The sequence below is a fragment of the Schistocerca americana genome, chromosome 5 (genome assembly GCF_021461395.2).
Source record: "Schistocerca americana isolate TAMUIC-IGC-003095 chromosome 5, iqSchAmer2.1, whole genome shotgun sequence".
Taxonomy (NCBI): Eukaryota; Metazoa; Arthropoda; class Insecta; order Orthoptera; family Acrididae; genus Schistocerca; species Schistocerca americana.
The window spans coordinates 333,257,463-333,278,210 of NC_060123.1; the positions used below are offsets into that span (position 1 = coordinate 333,257,463).

Here is a 20,748-nt window from a genome sequence, read left to right on the forward strand (position 1 = left end):
CATTGTTGCATATAACACGTCTCGCTGGTACGATAATATGTTGCCGCTACAACGCGCAACGAGAGAATTAGTGGGACCAAAGAGTTGCCACAAAGTACGTGCTGCACACACCGAGAATGCCCGATGTAGACTTCACAATTTTCCGTGCGAAGTTTTGTTTTGTCGACTTATCATTGGCTAGTAAAATTGGCTATGGGAATACATTAGACAGCTTTTATTGTTACTTTTCCTTAAGCCCACTCTCAAACAACATAGTGAATGACATCCAGATGTAACGTTCTGAAAGCTTGAAAACTGCAAGCGCTGTCAAGTACTTTCATCGACAGTCTGTTGTTCAAAAGATTCGTTTTGTGTAAATGAAATACAAGCACCCGCCTTTTGACAAATCATGCTGAGTCCACAGCCGCCGAACGAGTTGCGAAACGCTGACCTTGGCATGTATTCATATAAGATATGCTGCGAGCAGAATTTATCTCAGTGTAATCCACGGAAGCCACGAACACAGTCACAGGTAAGTACTTCTCTGCAATATCTTTCGTAGTTTATTTACTTGCCTCCATCATTTCTTATTCCACATAATAAAAACACACACACACACACCTGTACAAATCTACTTGATCTGAAGCATATTTGAAACATCAAGTCGTACTGTCAACTGGCGCGCAGGTGAAACGAAAACAACGCTCTTTCGACGAACAATCTTTGCACTGCGTCATAAAGTACCATTTCTTTTTTACTGTTAATGCTTATATTTAAATTATTTCCCTTTTCTGTTAGTGAGAAATATCGTAATGTATATGGAGCGGAATCTCTCCAAACAACGAAATACGTAATATGAGGATTAAGTCTTACTACTGACTGAAATATACTTTTTATTTATTAAATCGCTTTATTTTTGTTATTAAGTCGCTAGCTGTAGATCTTATATCTTCTGTTTAATGCAGATGCATATGAATATGTGATCTGGCTACATCTGGCTAGAGCTTCTTCATTCGAAGAAGTGTGCGAATATTTGATGAAGGAAAGGAAAATGAATAAGAATATTGTTTTCGGAGGTTGCTGTTTATGAAACGTTTTTCTTTTCATGATTTGTTTGAGAACAATGTGTTATACGTGCAAAACGGGATAGGCGTGAAAACTAAATTGCCAGTCAGATAAATATACGGTACAAATCATGTGTAATCGGTCGTTGAGTTATTCTGAATGTCTACGTGTGACATCCTTACATTTGAACTGTTACCAAGCTAGCCATCCGTGTTCTGCCAGGTATAGGGAAAACACGTGTGGTATTGTTCGGCGCTGCACTTATGACAGGGTTAGCATGCTGATCCGTTGCTACTGGTTCAGAATGGAATAAAGTCATTTGTGGAGTGCCAGCACGATTTTACATCTGGTCGAGCGTGATGACTACGTAGATTTCTCAGATTGAGAATGCAGTTTTTGTCTCAAACACTTTATAAACATGACATAATACTCCGAAACTAATCATGTCGCTAAATATATTTCACCAGCAGTGCCTCTGAAGAGAGATATTTGATATAATTGGAAAATAACAGACAACTAGTTGCAGAATTAAAGGTTTATTAATCCTTTACTATGGTTTATGTAAATACAGATTTGTCTTCTTCACTGAGCCTACTGAACAAATTATATATACTATCAATTATGGATTTTAACTGTTGATATATGTGGTTGATACGTACATTCTATTATACAAGAACATTTTGGCCCCAACATCTGTTGTCAATATGTAATTCTGCGAGTGAATACATTTTTTTAATTGTAATTTTTGTTTATCGGATTTGGTTTCTGCTCTGTTTGACATTTGTAACTAATATGTACTAATTTGATCAGTAAAGTGAAACAGAGCGTATCACCTTGTTCGCAGAAATATCATTTAGACAAATCATTGAGGTAGACAAATCATTAAGGTGAAATTTAATTTAGAACCTCGCGTAACCTGTAATCTTCTGAATATATATATATATATATATATATATATATATATATATATATATATATATATATATAACATTATCTAGTGTGTTATCATCTGCACACGTTTTACGTCATGTGCACCTCTCTCCAACCCATGACATCCAGAAAGCGTACACGATATTTTTCAACAGTGAAAGAAATAATTCGGTAAATGATGTGGAATCTGTGTAACCTCATTTGAGAGACAAAGATACGGCGTTTGTTGGACCCATGTTTTGTACGTCATATACCTGTTGATAGCTCCATCAAGATCACTCTACTAAGAAATTCAATTAATGGATATCACAATTAGCATTCATTTCACCTCCTTGTTTTTCATCATTTATTTTATTCAAAGCCTCAGTTGTTGCACGTATTTCGTGAGACAACCGTGACTTTTTAGTTTCAAAAACATTGAACGAAATAGTATGTTTTCGTTTGAGAGAAAAATTCTCTGGTGCTTGGCCGCCTGTCTGTGTCCAACGGGAAGAACAATTCGCGAGTCAACCATTTACAAACATCAGGTGCGTCGATGAACTAACTGTCGATCTTGATCTTCTTAATCGGAAATTCTGTTCTCTCGATCGGTGGTGAACAGCTATCCCTTCAAGGCTAAGTGGTCAGCTTGTGTGAACCCGAATTCAATTGCACGCACTGCCAGGGACTTATCCTTGGTGGTAAGACTGGGATACTTACTCTCGTGATGGCAATTGTGGAGCAACTTGAGTGAAAAGAAGCGGTTCCAATGTCAGGGGAAGTTCAAAACTGCCAGAACAGTGTTGCACCACCTATATCTCTCCATACAGAATCCGAATTACGCCATTGGCAGAAGATGACACGGCAACCACTCGGTACTGAATGGTCTCACAAAGATAGTGGAATGGGCGTTAGTTTTTAGCTGTACCCACATATGTCCATAAACCCGTTATTAGATTTGTTTCTTCTCGGCTGTCCTTACTGGTGTCGACCTTAAAAAGACAATACAAAGTTATATTACCGGACGACTGTTGTGCAGGGCAACCAGCATGGCAGAGGCTGAAAGAGGCTAATATGGAGGCTAGGAGACTGTAACCTCCATAGTGCTGAACCTCAGGGGTCAAATAATATTTGTGCCAAAATTGGTTTATACCGATCTGGCGGTTTGGGAGGATATGCTCGAAATACATTCTCTTTTTTAGCCATCAGTATACTGAAATGTGTTGATGTGGTCCACCAAGAATTCCTCTCCTTTGCCAGTCTGTTCATCTCAGAGTAGCACATTCAACCTACATCCTCAATTACTAACTGGAGTTATTCGGCTCTCGATTTTCTTTTAAGTGTTTACCCCCTACAGCTCCTTCTACTAGCATGGAAGTTATTCCGCAAAATCTTGACGGTCTCCTACCATCTTGTCCCTTCTTCTTGTCAGTGTTTTCCATATATTTTGATCCTGGACGATTCTCCAGAGAACCTTCTCATTCTTGCCTTATCAGTCCACCTAATTTTCAAAATCTTTCTGTAGTACCGCATCTCAGTTCAAATGGTTCAAATGGCTCTAAACACTATGGGGCTTAACATCTGAGGTCGTCAGTCCCCTAGACTTAGAACTACGTGAACCTAACTAACCTAAGGACATCACACACATCCATGCCCGAGGCAGGATACAAACCTGCGACCGTAGCAGCTGCATGGTTCCGGACTGAAGCGCCTAGAACCGCTCGACCACATCTCAGTTGCTACCATTCTCTTCTTTTCTGGTTTTCCCACAGTCCATACAATGCTGTGCTCCAAACATACATTCTCAGAATTTTTTTCCTCACACTAAGGTCAATGTTAGACACTAGTAGACTTCTCTTGGCCAGGAATGGCCTTTATACCAGCGCTACTCGGCTTTTCATGTCCTTGTTCCGTCTGCCATGGGTTATTTTGCTGCTTGGCTAGCAGAATTCCTTAACTTGTCATCAATTATGATAGTAATTTCTGATTTTTCACAGTTCTGCTGCTTCGCATTATTTTCGTCTTTCTTCGATTTATTCTCACTCCATATTCTATACTCATTAGATTGCTTATTCCATTCAACAGACAGCGTAATTATTCTGCACTTGTGCTCAAGATAGCAATGTTATCAGCGAATCCTATCATTGATACTCTTTCACCCAGAATTTTAATCCCGCTCTTTAACCTTTCTTTTATTTCCGACACTGCTTCTTCAATGGATAGACTGAATAGTACGAACTTAGACTAAATTCCTGTCTCACACTCTTTTCAATCTGAGTACTTCGTTCTTGACGTTTCAGTCTCTTGGTTCTTGTACGTATTGCGTATTACCGGTCTTTCCCAATAGCTTACCACTATTTTTCTCAGAATTTCGGACATGTTGCACCATTTTACATTGTCGAATTTTTTTCCAGGACGATACACTCTATGGACACGTCATGATTTTTCTTCAGTCTTGCCTCCTTTATCCAGCGCAATGTCAGAACTGCTTCGCTGGTGTCTTTGCATTTCCTAAACTGATCATCTAACCCAGCCTTAGTTTTCTTTGCCGGTCTTCTGCCTATTATTATTGTCAGCAACTTGAATGCTTGAGCTGTTAAGCCGACAGTGCACTAATTTTCGCACTTGTCGACTTTGCTATCTTTGGAAATGTATGGAGGATGTTTTTTCCAAAAGTCTAACGGTATATCGCTGGTCTTATAGATTCTACACTCTAATGTCAATAGTCGTTTTGTCGTCACTTCTCCCAACGATTTTAGAAATTCTGATGGGACGTTATATATCCCTTCCTCCTTATTTTATCCTAAGTCGTCCAAAGCTCTTTGAGATTCTGACTCCAAGGGATCCCCTCCCTCTTCCCTGCCAGCTCCATTTTCTTCTTCTAACTCGCCTTCAGATAAGTGTGCCACCCCCCCCCCCGTCCCCCCCCCAGACACACCTTCAAATTACTCTTTCCACTATTCGCTCTTTCCTCAGCATTTAACAATCGAACTCCCAGTGCACTCTTCATGTTACCGCGTTTGCTTTTAATTTCACCGAAGGTTGTTTTAGCTTTTCTGTATGCTGACTCAGTCCTTTTTCACCTTTGTCATGTAGCCATTTTGTCTTAGCTTCCGCGTATTACCCATTTAATTTATTCCTAAGTGACTGTATTCGTTAATTTTCCTATGCTTTTTTATCCTTCCCTCTTTCGTCGATCATCTCAAACATTTCTTCTGTTACCTGTGGTTTACTCATTATCTTTATTGTACCTATGCGTTTCTTTTTCGCTCCAGTGATTGCTGGTTTTAGAACTGTTCATTCCTCTTCAACTGAGCTGCCTACTGAGCAATTCATTATCGCATTACCTATAGCCTCGGAAATCTTCATGTGTATGTCTTCATTGTTTAGTACTTCCATATGTTCTTTGCGGAGCAATTCTTATTGACTAGTCTCTTAAACTTCAGCCTGCTCTTCATCATTAATGAATTGTGATCTGACTCTACATCTGCTCCTGGTTACGCCATACAATCCATTGTATCATTTGGGGATCTCTGCTTCACCATGAACAGAGCGAGGTGGCGTAGTGGTTAGCACACTGGACTCGCATTCGGAGGACGACAGTTCAAACCCGTATCCGGTCATCCTGCTTTAGGTTTCCCGTGGTTTCCCTAATCGCTTCAGCCAAATGCCGGGATGGTTCCTTTGAAAGGCCACTGCCTACTTCCTTCCCCATCCTTCCCTAATTCGATGGGACCGATGACCTCGTTGTTTGGTCCTCTCCCCAAAATTAACCATCCAACTAACAATCCTGACCATGATATAATCTAACTGGAATCTTCCTGTGTCTCCCGGCCTTTTCCAAGTATACCTCCACTTTTCTGACTCTTGAAGAAAGTATTCGATATTAATAGCTGAATTTTATTGCATATCACAATCAGTCTTTCTCTTCTCTCACTCCTACTACCAAGCACGTATCTTCCCGTAACCGTTTCTTCTTCCCGTAGAACGGCATTCCAGTCTCCCGTGACTGTTTTCATCTCCCACTACGTACTGAATTACCTGCTTAGTATCGTCATATACTTTCTCTGTGTCTTCATCCTCTGCTTGCGACGTCAGCATCTATACCTGAACTATTGTTATCGGTGTTGGTTTGCTGCAACTCTAACATGAACAACTGTATCAAAAAACTGTTCACAGTAGCTCACACCCTGCCCTATTTCTAGTTCGTAAGGTATACTCCTCCCGTTATATTATTAACTGCTACTGTTAATATTATCACATACACGTCTGATCAGAAATCCTCGTCTTCTTTCCATTTCACTTCGCTGATCCCCAGCATACCTAGAATGAGCCTTAGCATTTAGCTTTTCAGATTTTCTTTGTTCCCTATCGCGTTCAAATTTCTGTCATTCACCGCGCGACCGCTACGGTCGCAGGTTCGAATCTTGCCTTGGGCATGGATGTGTGTGATGTCCCTAGGTTAGGTTTGGTTTAAGTAGTTCTAAGTTCTAGGGGACTGATGACCTCAGATGTTAAGTCCAATAGTGCTCAGAGCCATTTGAATGGTTCAAATGGCCCTGAGCACTATGGGACTCAACTGCTGTGGTCATAAGTCCCCTAGAACTTAGAATTACTTAAACCTAACTAACCTAAGGACATCACACACATCCATGCCCGAGGCAGGATTCGAACCTGCGACCGTAGCGGTCGTTCGGTTCCAGACTGTAGCGCCTTTAACCGCTCGGTCACTCCGGCCGGCAGAGCCATTTGAACCATTTCTGTCATTCCACGCTCTGACTCACAGAACGTTACGCTTTCGTTGGTTATTCAACCCCTAGAGGGTACCTACATTCCAAGACACTCTAAGACATTAAAAAATACGACGCACTATGAGGAATTGTCCGAAACAGACGGAAATTATTAGATGTGAATAACATGTCCAGACAAACAAATGATTACAATTTCAGAGAAATTGGATGATTTTATTAAAGGGAAAGGGCTTAACAAATTGAGCAAATCAATAACGCATTGGTCCACCTCTGGCCCTTATGCAAGCATTTATACGTCTTGGCATTAATAAATCGAGTTTTTAGATGCCCTCCTCAGGGGTATCGTGCCAAATTCTGTCCAACTGGCCCGTTAGGTCGTCGAAGTCTCGAATTGCTTTGAGAGCCCTGACCATAATGCCCCAAACGTACTCAACTGGGGAGGGATCCGGCGACCTTGCTGCCAGAGGTATGGTTTGGCAAACACGAAGACAAGCAGTAGAGACTCTCGCCGTGTGTGGGCCAGTGCATCTACATCTACATCATACTCCGCAAGCCACCTAATGGTGTGTGGCGGAGGGTAATTTCGGTATCACTATCTGATCCCTCCAACCCTGTTCCACTCGCGAATAGTGCGCGGGAACAATAATTGTCGGTAAGTCTCCATGTCGACTCCAATTTCTCGAATTTTCCCCTCTTGGTCAATACGCGAGATGTATGTGGAGGGGAAGTAATATGTTGTCCAACTCGTCCTGAAAAGCACTATCCCGTACCAGTGGAGTTTCTTTAGCATCTCCGTAACGCTCTCCCGCCAGCTAAGCGATCCCGTGACGAAACTTGCCGCTTTTAGTTCCATCTTCTCTATTTCCTCTATCAGTCCTACCTGATAGGGATCCTAGATAGATGAACAATACTCAAGAATCGAGCGAACAAACGCCTTTTAAGCCACTTCTTTCATGGATGAGTTACACTTCCTTAAGGTTCTTCCGACGAATCCGAGTCTCGTATCTGCTTTTCCCACTATCTGTTTTATGTCGTCATTCCACTTAAGGTCGTTCTGGATAGTTACGCCTAGATATTTTACGGTAGACGTTGTCTCTAGCTGTTTGTCATCAATAGTGTAGCTGTACAGTAGTGGATTTCTTTTCCTACGTATGCGCAGTATGTTACATTTATTTATGTTCAGGGTCAACTGACAGAGCCTGCACCATTCATTACTTCTCTGCAAGTCGTTCTACAAATTCTTATATCGCTGTTGTTACCAGACAATTCCATCATCTGCGAGTAGCGTTAAAGACCATCCGACGCTTTCTATTAGATCATTTATACACATTCTAAACTTCAACAGTCCTATCACACTTCCCTGTGTAACTCCGGATATTACCTTTACATCTGTCGATCTTGTTCCGTTAAGAGCGACGTGTTGTGTTCTGTCTACAAGAAAGTCTCGAATCCAATCGCAAGTCTGCCCCGATACTCCGTAAGCTCGTATTTTTTTCATTAAACGGCAATGCGGGACGGTGTCAAATGTCTTACAGATATCGAGAAACACGGCTTCGACCAGAGCACCGTTGTCCCCTGCGCTGTGGATCTCATGGAGGAATAGAGCGAGTTCTGTTTCGCAGGATCTCTTTTTGCTAAATCCATGTTGATTTTTATAGAAGAGACTTTATTTTCCAAAAACGTCATAGTTCTTGAGCACAAAACATGTTCCATAATTCTACAATAGATTGACGTCAACAGTATACATTTATAATTGCGTTGATCTGTCTTACGGCTTTCCTTAAAAACGGGAATGACTTGCGCTTTTTTTCCAGTCTTAGGGTACCTTTCATTATTCAAGCGATCTACGATAAATTACTGCTAGAAGGAGAGCAAGCTCTTTCGCATAATCTTTATAGAATCTTATAGGTTTCTCATCTGGTCCTGACGCCTTTCCCCTACTAAGCGATTGTAGCTGCATTTTAATTCCACGATCGGTTATCTCAATATCTGCCATTTCGATGTTCGTACGACGATTGAAAGGAGGGATTGTGTTACGATCGTCCGTGGTGAAACAGCTTCGGAAGACCGAATTCAGTATTTCGGCTTTTTCTCTGTTACCTTCCGTTTCAGTGCCGTTGTGGTCGCTGAGAGAATGAAAACATGATTTTGACCCACTTACCAAAATCTCAAAGGGTTTATACTCAGGTCTGTTGACAAAGTATTACTTTCAAAATAATTGAACGCTTCTCTCATTGCTCTCCTTACGCACATTTCCGCTTCATTCAGTTTTTGTTTGTCAGTTAGGTTTTTACTTCTCTTGAATCTGAGATGAAGTACTCTTTGTTTACGTAGCATCCTATCACCATTTTTGACCGTTCTTTGATACTCAGTTTCACCCAGATTAATTCACATTCGGAATCCGTGATAACCTCGCTGGTTTTTTTCGAATTTTTTTGCTGCAATAAACACTCCACCACCAATGGCGACTAATCTATCCTTACAATAAACATTCCAATCTGAACTTAGGATTTCGTTGTCATTGACCTCGCTAGAATTTATCGAATTTTTTACTGCAATAAACACGCCGCCACCACTGGCGACTAATCTATCCTTACAATAAACATTCCAATCTGAACTTAGGATTTCGTTGTCATTGACGTCTGGTTTCAGCCAGCTTTCTGTTCCCAATACTATCTGTGCACTATAACCTTCAGTAAGCGACACTAATCCGGGACCTTTCCTTGCATGTTCCTACAGTTTACTAAAATCATATTAATCTTTTCTATATCTGACCTACGAGGACCAAGATCCTCTGAGGTCACTGAGGCTGATTTAACAGGAAAATCGTCTTTGATCCCAAGGGAGGGGTTCTCTAACCTAAAAAAGCCCGATTTTCACGCCACAAGTACTCCGCTTCCGTAATAGCCTCTTCCTGCGTGTAGTTCACGCCTGAACTATGAAGGGGAACCCTACAATTCTGCACCCGATAGCGGAGGTCGAGAAATTTGCATCCGATACCACCACAGAGTCGTCTGGGCCTCTGGTTTAGACCTTCTGCTCTGCTCCAAACCAGAGGACCGCGATAAACTGTGGGTACGATGCAACAAACAGCTCAGCCTGCAACTCGCGTGCGTCGCTAGTTGCCTTCATTAGATCAGTCAGCCGCCGAAAGGAGCCGAGGATGGCCTCAGAACCCAAGCGGTAGGCGTCATTCGTGCCGACATGTGCCACTACATGCAGCCGGTTGCACCCAGTGCGCTCGATAGCCTCAAACAGGGCCTCATCCACATCACGGATGAGACCTCTCAGCAAACATACCGAATGCAACTGGAATTCTTTCCCGCCTCTTCTGCCTGAGGGGCTCCATCACCCGCCTAACATTGGAGCTCCCAATGACAAGCATACCCATCCTCTGTACTTGCCCGGACTGGGCAGGAAAATCGACCGCTGGCCCAACAGGTGAGGCATCCCGTGCTGGCTCAGAGTTATCATCATCACCGGGTAGCACCTCGTACCTGTTGCTAAGACGTAGGGGACCAGCCGCACGGCCTGCTCCCTCTTTCGCCTTCCGCCCAGTGACACGCTAACCTACCACTGTCTGCCACCTACTCTAGAGTGAGGACGGACCGGTAAGATGTTGCGTATCGGAAGCCGCAGCAACGGCCGAGTCGCTAGGGGATTCCAGTGGCACCAAAGGAGTCGCAGGTCTCCTCAATGGCACCCCGACGTCACCGTAACTTCGAGCATTAGGTGGAAGCTTGTCGACGGTAGCCAACGCAGCTCCCAGCTGTTTACGGACAGCAGCCAACTCTCCTTGTGTCCGCTTGCAACAAGCACAGTACCTAGCCATATCCCACAGTGTATAAAATAGATATAATGTCTCAAATGGCGTTAGTGAGTTTGAAATTTATACACCAAAGGAGAATAAAGTAGCACTAAAAATTGCTGTGCAGATTTCTCACTGTACTCTGAGACCGCAAGCTATTAAACAGAATAAATTTCTCTATAGAAGTTGATGTATTTACAGATACCTTTTATTAGAATCCCTGTGTACCGAAAAGTTACTGCACGAGATAAATATTCAAACTAGAATGCGTTGATCTAAACTGTATGCTGTCTACTAGCTTCCTGAAATGTAAGTCCTCGATGCCTTGCCATGAAGCACAACAAAACGGGGCACTGAATATCGTCGACGTACCTCTCTGTTATAGGGGTGCCACGGATGATAACTAAGGGGTCCTGCTATGGAAAGAAATGGCACCCCAGACTATCTGTCCTAGTTGTCGAGCCGTATGGTGGGCGACACCCAGATTGTGTGTCTCCAGCATGTTGTCACTGGCCACCAGGGCTCAGTTAGAAGTAAGTTTCATAACTGAAGACAATTCTATTCCAGTCCATGAGATTCCCAGCCGAAGACTGGTATGGAGACGCCCTGGAGAGTGGTGGGATACCAGCCTGATTGTTGCCCGCCATATTGACTGACAACAAGAAGTGATGGCCTGGGATGCCACTTCATTTCAGAGAAGGACCCCTCTTACTGTCATCCGCGGCATCATTAGAGTACTGCGGTAAGGCGACGATATTCTGCTTCCCGTTATGTCGCTGTTCATGGCAAGGCATCCTTGCCTTACATTTCAGCAAGATAATGCCCACCCGCACACGGCGAATTTTTCTACTGCTTGTCTTAGTGCTTGCGAAAGCCTGCCGTGGAAAGCAAGGTCGCCGAATCTCTGACCAGTTGAGAACGTTTGGAAGCAGGGCCTTCCAACCATCTCGGGGTTTTGAGCATCTAACGCATCATCTGGACAGAATTTAGCATGATATACCTCAACAGCTCTGTCAAGCAAATGCCAAGCCGAGTAACTGCTTGCATAAGGGCCAGAGATGCAACAATGCATTATTAAATTCCTAAATTTGTGAAGCACTTTCTCCTCAATAAATCACCCAATTTATCTGAAATTTCATTTTTCTGTACATGTGCATCAGATCTACCGATTTCCATCACATTACGATAATTCTTTCATTTTGAATCTTTTTCGTGTCTTAAGAGTTTATAGATAGACAGCCTTTTTCCCATGGCTTCACCTATGTACACGTTTGGGACTTATATTGCACACAACACATTCTCCACCCTCTCTGTGTTCACTTCTTTCTCCCCTGCCTCTGTCCACCTCATCCTCCCAGTACTATCTGTTCTATCTCTCTGTCCACCTCATCTACCCCCTCTCTCTCACCACTACTTCTTCCTCTGTGCTTCTATCCCTATCCTCCTCCACCTTTTCCTTTCCACATCTTCCTCCCCCATCCCTATGTTCATATCTTCCCCCTCTTCTGCCTTTATCATGTGCCCACTACCCTTCCTTCAGATTCCTGCATTTCCCCCTACTCTCAATACTCTCTGCACAACACCTCCTCCACCTCCAATATCTCCTCCTCCCTCTCTCTGTCCATCTCTTCTGCCTCCTTCTTTACGTCCAGTCCCATCTCCTCCACACTCTGTCTATATTATGCTTCCATCTATATTTGGCCATCTCCTCCTGTCCCCCTCTTTCTGATGTCCCTTCCTGCCCTCTCCCTCTCATCGATCTCCACTACCCTCTCTCTTTGTCCATCTTAACCTCCTCCATCTCACTCAGTCCATCTCTATCTCCTCCAGCCTGTCTCTGTCCACCACCTCCTCCTCTCTCTATCCATTTTCCACTAACCACTCTCTCTCTTTTCACCTCATTCTCCCCCCCCCCCACCTCTGTGTTCATTCATTTCTCCTCCATTTTTCTGTCTATCATTTCCTCCAACTCCAACCCCCTCTTTCTCTGTCTACACCATTCTTCGCCCTTTCCTCATTACCCATGTTCTTCCTCCTCTTCTATGCAGCCATGTGTTTCCACATCTGTATCACCTGCAAGGTATGCACATAGTAGCCTGACAATATGCCTCCTCTCCTCTCCATCTGTTGCCTGCTCTCCCTGCTCTGACTGTTGACATCCTTCTCCCCCATTTTTTTGTCCACCTCATGTTCTCCCTCTCTCAGTCTCTCACTATCACTCTGATCAACTGTGCCCATCTGCACAGGTGACCCCTGCAGAAAATGACATTAATCCCTGCACAACATGCTTGTCGTCCCAGGTAGTCTAGATGTCAATGACTGAAAACTCTTCTGATCTGTGTGTCCACACCTATGAGAACTAGGAAATTCTAACCCTACAGTCGTGATTCTCGTGGGATAAGTAGTAGAAGCAGTATGTGTGACAAATTGCTTGAAAACAATTCAGTAGTTTTGGGAAGGAATCCTGGACATAAAGACATACAATCTGTTTTATACATAGACTAGCCGTTTTCCTGGAGCTTCACCCTATGTATGGGTGTGACAGACACAAGATGCTAAAAAAACTGGCCAGTATTCCAGGGGACTAAAGTATGCTTCAAAACAAGACAAAAATGTCTTCGGACCCTGGGTCCTACAAAGCATGAGTTCTGACATAAGACATATGAATGGGTCTTTGTAGGAGGTGCTCTTGTGATGACAGTGTATTATTTGTCCTACTACAAATGACTACTGGTAATTAATTAACGTTAATTACAACTCATGGCATGGAATACTATGAGATAGGAAGGCATTACGAATGTGTAATTGGATATGGGCACTGTTGTGTCGTTGATGCTCTGTGTCAAACCAGGGTCAACAACCTGCTGAGATAGTTCCATGCAGTATTGATGTAAACATTAGTTGGCTCAGTGGTCTGCAGTGAGTTGTTCCATTTACGTTGTGTGATTGTACTGTAGTCTTGTTATGTTTGTTTATGTTAGCGTACATTTCTCCTAACACTGGATATGTACAGTGACGTTTGGCCTACTTACAGGTCAAGTTACACGTACATGTTATTGTGTTGTTTGTGGTGCAGTACAACATGTTTTCTCTCCTGCAGATACTCTGACACAACCTAGCAATGAAGTAATTTTACTCCACAAGGGAAATGCAGACATGATTTATTGCTATGGTTTAGCAAATGGAGTTAATCTGAGAGGCCATAACGTGAACACTGAAAGATTTCAAGCACAAGCTGTTCAGATGACTGTTCCAGCATTTTGTGGAAACAGGTTCTGTAGCACCCAACAAAGTAGGCAACAGAAGGCCTTGTTCAATTTGCACATCTAAAATGTAGGAGCATGTTCTAGGTGCAGTGGACAACAACCCTGGGACCAGCGTGCAATGAATAGCAGCAGCTGAAGATGTTAGTCATCCTCTGGTGTGGGTGGAACAAATGTTGCATCCATACCATGTTCAGTGCGTCCAGGCCCTTAGGGCACAAGACCATCCTGCGACAGTAAAGTTCTGGCAATGGTTCTTGCAGCAGTGTGGTGCAGATCCATAATTTTCCTCCAAGATTTTGCCTGATGAGCCAGGGTTTACACGAGGTGGCAATGTAATTTCCATAATCAGCATATGTGGGCCGATGAAAATCCCCATGTGTTTCAAGAAAAAAGGCATCAGGATCGATTCTCAATCAATAAATCGGTAGGCGTTTTTGACGGTAAATTATTGGGGCCATATGTACTACCACAGAAACTAACTAGGCCTTATTATTACTGTTTTCTGAAGAAACTCCTCCCTATCTTACCAGAGGATGAGCCATGTCAGGACAGACTACAGATGTGGTTCATGCATGATGACGCACTAGCACGTTTTCTCTGCATTGTGTATCCGCACCTGATGAGGACGTCTGAAAAGTGGTAGACTGACCAAGAATGTCCCATACCTTGGTGTCCTCGTTCCCAGGATCTAAATCGACAAGACGTCTGGTTATATAGAAACATGAAGCAATTGATCTATGCCACACCAATAAACGATGTGCTGGACCTACACTATCATGTCTTCCGTGCTTCTCAGCACATTCAGAACCAACCAGGGCGATTTCAAAGATTGCGTGAGTCCTTTCACTAAAGGGCAGAGATGAACAGACGCCAGGTTGAGCACCTCCTCTGAACAAGTAGTCATGTCAGAATGTACGCTTTGTAGGACCCATGATCATAAGACTTTTTTTCTTGTTTTGATGCGATCATCCCCTGAAATATTGGATAGTTTTATAACACATCCTCCCCTCTCTGTGTGACTATTCCCTCCTCTCATTTCTCTGTCTACCTCATCCTCCCACCTCTATCTATTCATCACCTCCCTCCATGCTCTCTGTCTCTTCATCTTCTCCTCCTCTCATTGCCCATCTCCTCTCCTCCTCTCTCTGACCATATCCTCCTCCTCCATCTGCCTGTATCCTCCTTCCCTCCATATGTCCATAGCCCCCTCCCCTCTCTCTCTCAATCCGCTCATCCACTCTTTCTTTTCCACCTTCCTATTACTTTTCTATAACTTCCACCTGAGTCCTGCATCCCCTGCTGCTCCCCACTCTCTCTGGTCGTTTCCTCCATCCTGTCTCTCTGTACATCTCCTCCTCCCCTCTCTCTCCTCTCATCCCCTCCTCCTCCACACACTGACCATCTCCTCCTCCCCACTATCTTTGTCCATCTCTTCCTGTCGCCTCCATTTGTCTCCCCTATCCGCACCCCTCTCTCTGTCCATCTCAATCCTTCCCCCAGCTTCCTCATCCATATGTGAATCCGTGTAAAACAGGTGGATAAAGCAAGTAGACATTAATTCCAACACAATGTGCCTGTCATTCAGGGCAGCCTACACACCAGGGGCTGAAATACCACTGTTTTGCCTACATCAGCTAAGAGGCTCTAACCCCCAAATTGCTGATACACGTGAGGTCAATCTGTGTGGTTGGTTGAAGTAGATCCAGGGGTTTTGGAGAAGATCCTGGATATACACACACATGCCGATTTATATATATACTACCCATTTCTCTGCAGCTTCGCCCAGATATAAGTTCGACACATGCTTTTATGCAGGTCATCCTGCATCTTGGAGCTTGGAAAACTGCCTTTGGTCCTTACGTGTAAGCTGCCCTGCAAAGCAGGTTGATTCACCAGGACGAGACTGTTCCCACATAACAAGAGTGTGAAGCAGGGAAACCTATAGGCCAGGGATTGAAAAAAAGCACATTGTCCACACCTTCAGTCCTATTGGAGCTAGCAGGTTATAAACACAGTGCTGATACTCGTGATGCCTGCTGTTTCTGTGCTAAATTTGGGTAACTTTGCTCTACAGTTTTAGAGTATTGAATGACATGCCAGACATACACACATACAGTCTGCTTTATATATATATATATATATATATATATATATATATATATATATATATGTGTATATATATATATATATATATATATATATATATATATATATATATATATATATATATATATAAGTGGTAACAAACGTATGGGTTGGAAGAATATGTTATTCCACGAGCAAGAGTGACCAGCCAGTGGCGTTGTGGCGCTGCTCCTTAGTGCCTAGATTGCAGATGTGTTGGTTCTGTGATGTCCAACATTTCTCAATGAAGTCACTAGTTGATCACCTAAAACTCTTCTGGGGATAAGGTATTTTGGCTACATGGTACAGTTCAGCATTTGTTCAATGACAATGGATCTTTCGCTGTTTTGAGTGCATCACATGTTAGTTCATTATTAGTTGAGGGAAACTCTATGAGTCTTGATTAATCCAAGTACAGGTTCTCTGGCCTTGTTAAGAATGTAGCACCTCCTGCAACAGGGAAGTGTGGGGTACAACGTTATTCTTCCCAGTCAAGCTAAAAATTATTCTGGGTTTTCTGAAATAGCCACAGTGATAATTTATTCTATTTTTGGCTCATTACCTTGAGGTCTGAGACATCCAGTTGAGCAGATGTGGCCAATTTTGAGCATACCCCCAAAATTTTTCATTTGTATCGTCACTCGTACTAAATGTCAGATTCTGTTAGCAAAGCTAGTATTCACAGGGCTCAAAACGAAAGTGCTGCTGTTTTTAGGGTGATGATTTCTCAGCCTCTAAACATGTTCTCAGAAGCCAGTCTCTCCGACATTACTTTATCGACAGCCTGATGACTTCATGGTGGACAGCATCAGCAAGGGATATCACATATGAACTACATAACTACACAAGAATATATATATATCAGCGCTCCATGCTCTCACCAGAGTCATTTAAAATGTTTAGTGATCTCATAATTTCGTTGCTCTGTTTTCAGGTGTAATAATCAAGTTCATTTCACGTCAAAGTAAGGCCAGAAATAGTACAGATGCATCTAAGTTTAAAGCAGTGCCCCCAATTTGGGTCTCTCTTGGTGGAAGATTTAGTATGAATGTTTAAAATTTACACAAAACATTTGCTAAAACGAGAAACGAAACCAATGTTCCAGTTTTTTCATGGTCAGCTACAATTGCAGCATTGCTGTAGTATGCCTGGAACTGTATCAATCAACTAAAAATCATTTTTGAGCAAAGAACATTTTGTTGTGGATTAAATGTCGTTTGTAGCTCAGTGCAAATCAAAATACACTTAAAATGTTCCTTTTTGAGAGCCTGTTCCTATGAATAAATTTGTCAGCAATACGACAGACATCACTTGACACGGTATTCTGTGTGAAGGCATTTTCTCTAGTGTGAAAATAAGTTTGTCAATCAGTTTAAGTGTTTGGCTAGTATTGTGATGTTTTGACTGATACTGTGATGATGGTTCATCCCCGAAACGTATAAATAAAACAAGTTTTAACAACAAGTGGACTATTTTTATTAACGGCCAATAATACGTTCTCGGTATTCATTTTGTGCTCGCAGGCCTCCTGCAAGTTGAGTTAAAACATCATATGTAACTTAGATTAGCATTAGGCGTATAGGATAACATTATTTTCTTTCGGCTTCGTAGTGAACTGTTTCCAGATAACACCACTAGTTCAAATAATATTACACTTCACACGTACATTCATGTTCCGTAAAGGCCACAACACATTGTACATATTATAAGCTAAACAGTATGTCTCTTTAGGTGTAATTTACAGGTAATTAAGTGTTATTTGTAATAGAAATATAATTAGGTACACTTGCATTTGACAAGATAAATTACAATCTGAATGTTTTATATTAATTGTAGCAAATATACATCTGTGCTATCTAACAATAAGATTTAGCCTAAAGTGCAATAAATAGCTCCTTTCATTCACAGATCAAATTAACGGGTTACAGAATGCTGTAGGGCATTATGAGAGAGTGAACGTACATAGCGATGTTATTTGAACCTGTAACGTCTGCACTGAACCAGCATTTATGCAAAAAGTGTAAATAACATGAGAAAGAAACTACTAGGAGATATCCAAAAGTTCTCGAAATATATCAGTTAAAATTATTACGTCTTCCACAGATTTTATCCTGTACGATCACTTCTCAGAAGTTTTCTGGAAGCAAATACACGATTCCCATCATTTCTGGAACTTTTCGATTGAAAATATTTCCTTGTTACGAAGTCTTCCTCAAACGTCTTAGAACAACGATATAATTCTTTATTCCAGTCACTCTTGATATTCTGAACTCAGCCGAGGGGAAGATGGATTCTTCCATGGGGGCTTAGTTTCAGGGCCATAGCCAGCTTTCATCACCAGTGACAACATTTGAATGAAATATTAGATCGTCTTGGAACAGTTGTTTTAGCTCTATGCTGGCTTTCACTCGATGTTTCTTCTTGTTGTCTGAAAGCTTTCGTGGCACAATCTTCGCCACAGTCCTTCTCATATTCAATTATTCTGCAGAATACCTTCAAAATTACCATAATATATTCGCCAGGTGTTCTAGCGGTCAACGATCCTGAAGAATTAGATTCCTTCAGTAGTGAACATTTTCCCATGTGATATCAACTGATGGGCGACCGGAATGATCATCATCTTCAGCCGGTATCCACTCTTTCTTGAAATGCTTATACCCGTTGTACGTCTGTGCCTGACTTACATTTTCCCCTTCAAGTGCTTACTTGAACATTTAGTGCTTTTTTGCACAATTTTTCCAAACTTAAAATAAATCTGCACAGACACGCTGATCTTTCAGGTCAGACATCGCAGTCACAAGTTATCTAACGATTCAACTCGCACCCATTTGCCTCACAAGTTCAGTAAGGATGAATGGGAAGACACCTAAGACAATTTCTTGTAATCGCAACCACCTGCACGCAAAATTCATACGACGGGAATTTTTTGATACCACGTCGTACCTGTTGACGTTATACGCAAGAAGGCGGTAAATTTCACAACACTTGATCTCTATATAATCTAACGTTTTTCTACACGGTTTCCCGTTTAACGTTCGTCACAAAGTTCTGAGATGCCCATTTTCATTTCAGTAAAGATCCTTGTATTATTATCGGAAGCTGTGCCTCGCAATGTACATTACATAATGGAATAAGCTACTGGGAATACTTTAGAGAACTTTCATCGCTACTTTTCCTTTACAGCGTAAGTTTGGTGTCATGAGACGTACTAAAAGATGTCCAGACGCAGGAGTTATTCGTGCAACGAATTCAAAGCTTGCAAATTGCAAATTAAGTCAACTACTTTCATCAGTCTGATGTACTTTACTTACTACCCAAGTAGTTGCTTTTTGACAAGCCACATCCTGTTCAACGTCTGACCTTGGGATGCATACATATAAGATAAGCTGCGTGCAGAATTTCCCACAGTGTCATTCACGCCAGACTCGAAGAGAGCCAGAGGCAAGTACTTCTCTGTGGTATTCTTACCAATTTGTTGCCCTGCGCTTGTCACATGTAGTAAACACATACACACACTACTGTACATACCTGCTTAACCAAAAGGATATTTGAAGCATTATCTTGTATTGCCAACTGGCACGGAAGTGGAAAAAAATCTTCTTTCGGCGAATGATCATTACATTGCGTCATAGAATATTATATTTTTAGTTCAATTGCTTGTATTTAAAAATTTCAGTTATTTTGTCAGTGTTAGATACCGAAATCATACATACTGCAGAAACTTTCCAAATAACGAAATCCGCAATGTACCCCTTACTACAACTCTTTTATTTATTTATTCACTGGAAAGAAATATATACACAGATTCTGAACTGTTCCAAATTATAGGTTTGAATTTTCTAGTGCTGGATAAGAATTCTGTACGATCATTATTGAATCCCTGCAAGGAGATGCGCACGGACTCGAGCAACAATGGTATTATTTGCATGTTTCGTTCCCGCAACGGCGGTCCCAAACAGATGCGTCTCCGCAATGCTTCCACACTCCCTGATTTTACTCAGTGTCTGATAGCGTAGGCTATACACTAACTTTTCATCCAGCTCCTTCTGCCTCGCTTGCTTCTGAGAAAGCTGACACAAAATTTAACTCATAAAGTTTCGTGAGTTTCAGTAAGACAGAACCCTGGAGCTGTATCTACACTTGTTGATAATTCGTTACTGACAAGGCTACATGTTAAAAACTGCCAAGAATTTGTTTATACAGGAAGAATACACCGAAAGAAATACTACGTCATTTTAGCTGCTAAGACACATTGTAAGCATTTGTAAAAAAAAAAAAGACAGTATTTGCCAAAGTCGTAGCTCGTCAGGTGGCTAGAGAAATTTATACCCTTGCCAAAACTGCCGCAGGCAGCCCATACGCAATATGGCGGACACGTATACTTTCTCGATGGCACGTCGGAAAACAGATAACACGGACAACGCAATCACAATTTGTAAATCAAATTTCATTTTGCGTCGATGTTCTCAGTTACTTTTAATTCAAATCTGCAACTCATTTAATATCCCTAATGATTACCAATCGCCGGCCGAAGTGGCCGTGCGGTTAAAGGCGCTGCAGTCTGGAACCGCAAGACCGCTACGGTCGCAGGTTCGAATCCTGCCTTGGGCATGGATGTTTGTGATGTCCTTAGGTTAGTTAGGTTTAACTAGTTCTAAGTTCTAGGGGACTAATGACCTCAGCAGTTGAGTCCCATAGTGCTCAGAGCCATTTGAACCATTTTGATTACCAATTGTCTTCGCGATATCGCTAGGTGTGAACAATGGAGATAAAACTAAATTAATTTTCTTTGTGATTTCTTCATACGCGCACGTAAGTCATTGTGCTGGTTCTAGAGTTTCACAGT

General features: G+C 42.1%; 1 protein-coding gene across 1 annotated transcript in view; it reads left to right on the forward strand.

The window, feature by feature from the left end:
* Nucleotides 1-463: 463 nt before the first annotated feature.
* Nucleotides 464-20,748, forward strand: part of LOC124616350 (cytochrome P450 6k1-like) — a 61,051-nt gene continuing 40,766 nt past the window's right edge. Inside the window, exon 1 of the mRNA XM_047144659.1 lies at nt 464-511. The gene's annotated coding sequence lies outside the window, so the exon portion shown is untranslated. The remainder of the gene's footprint in view (nt 512-20,748) is intronic.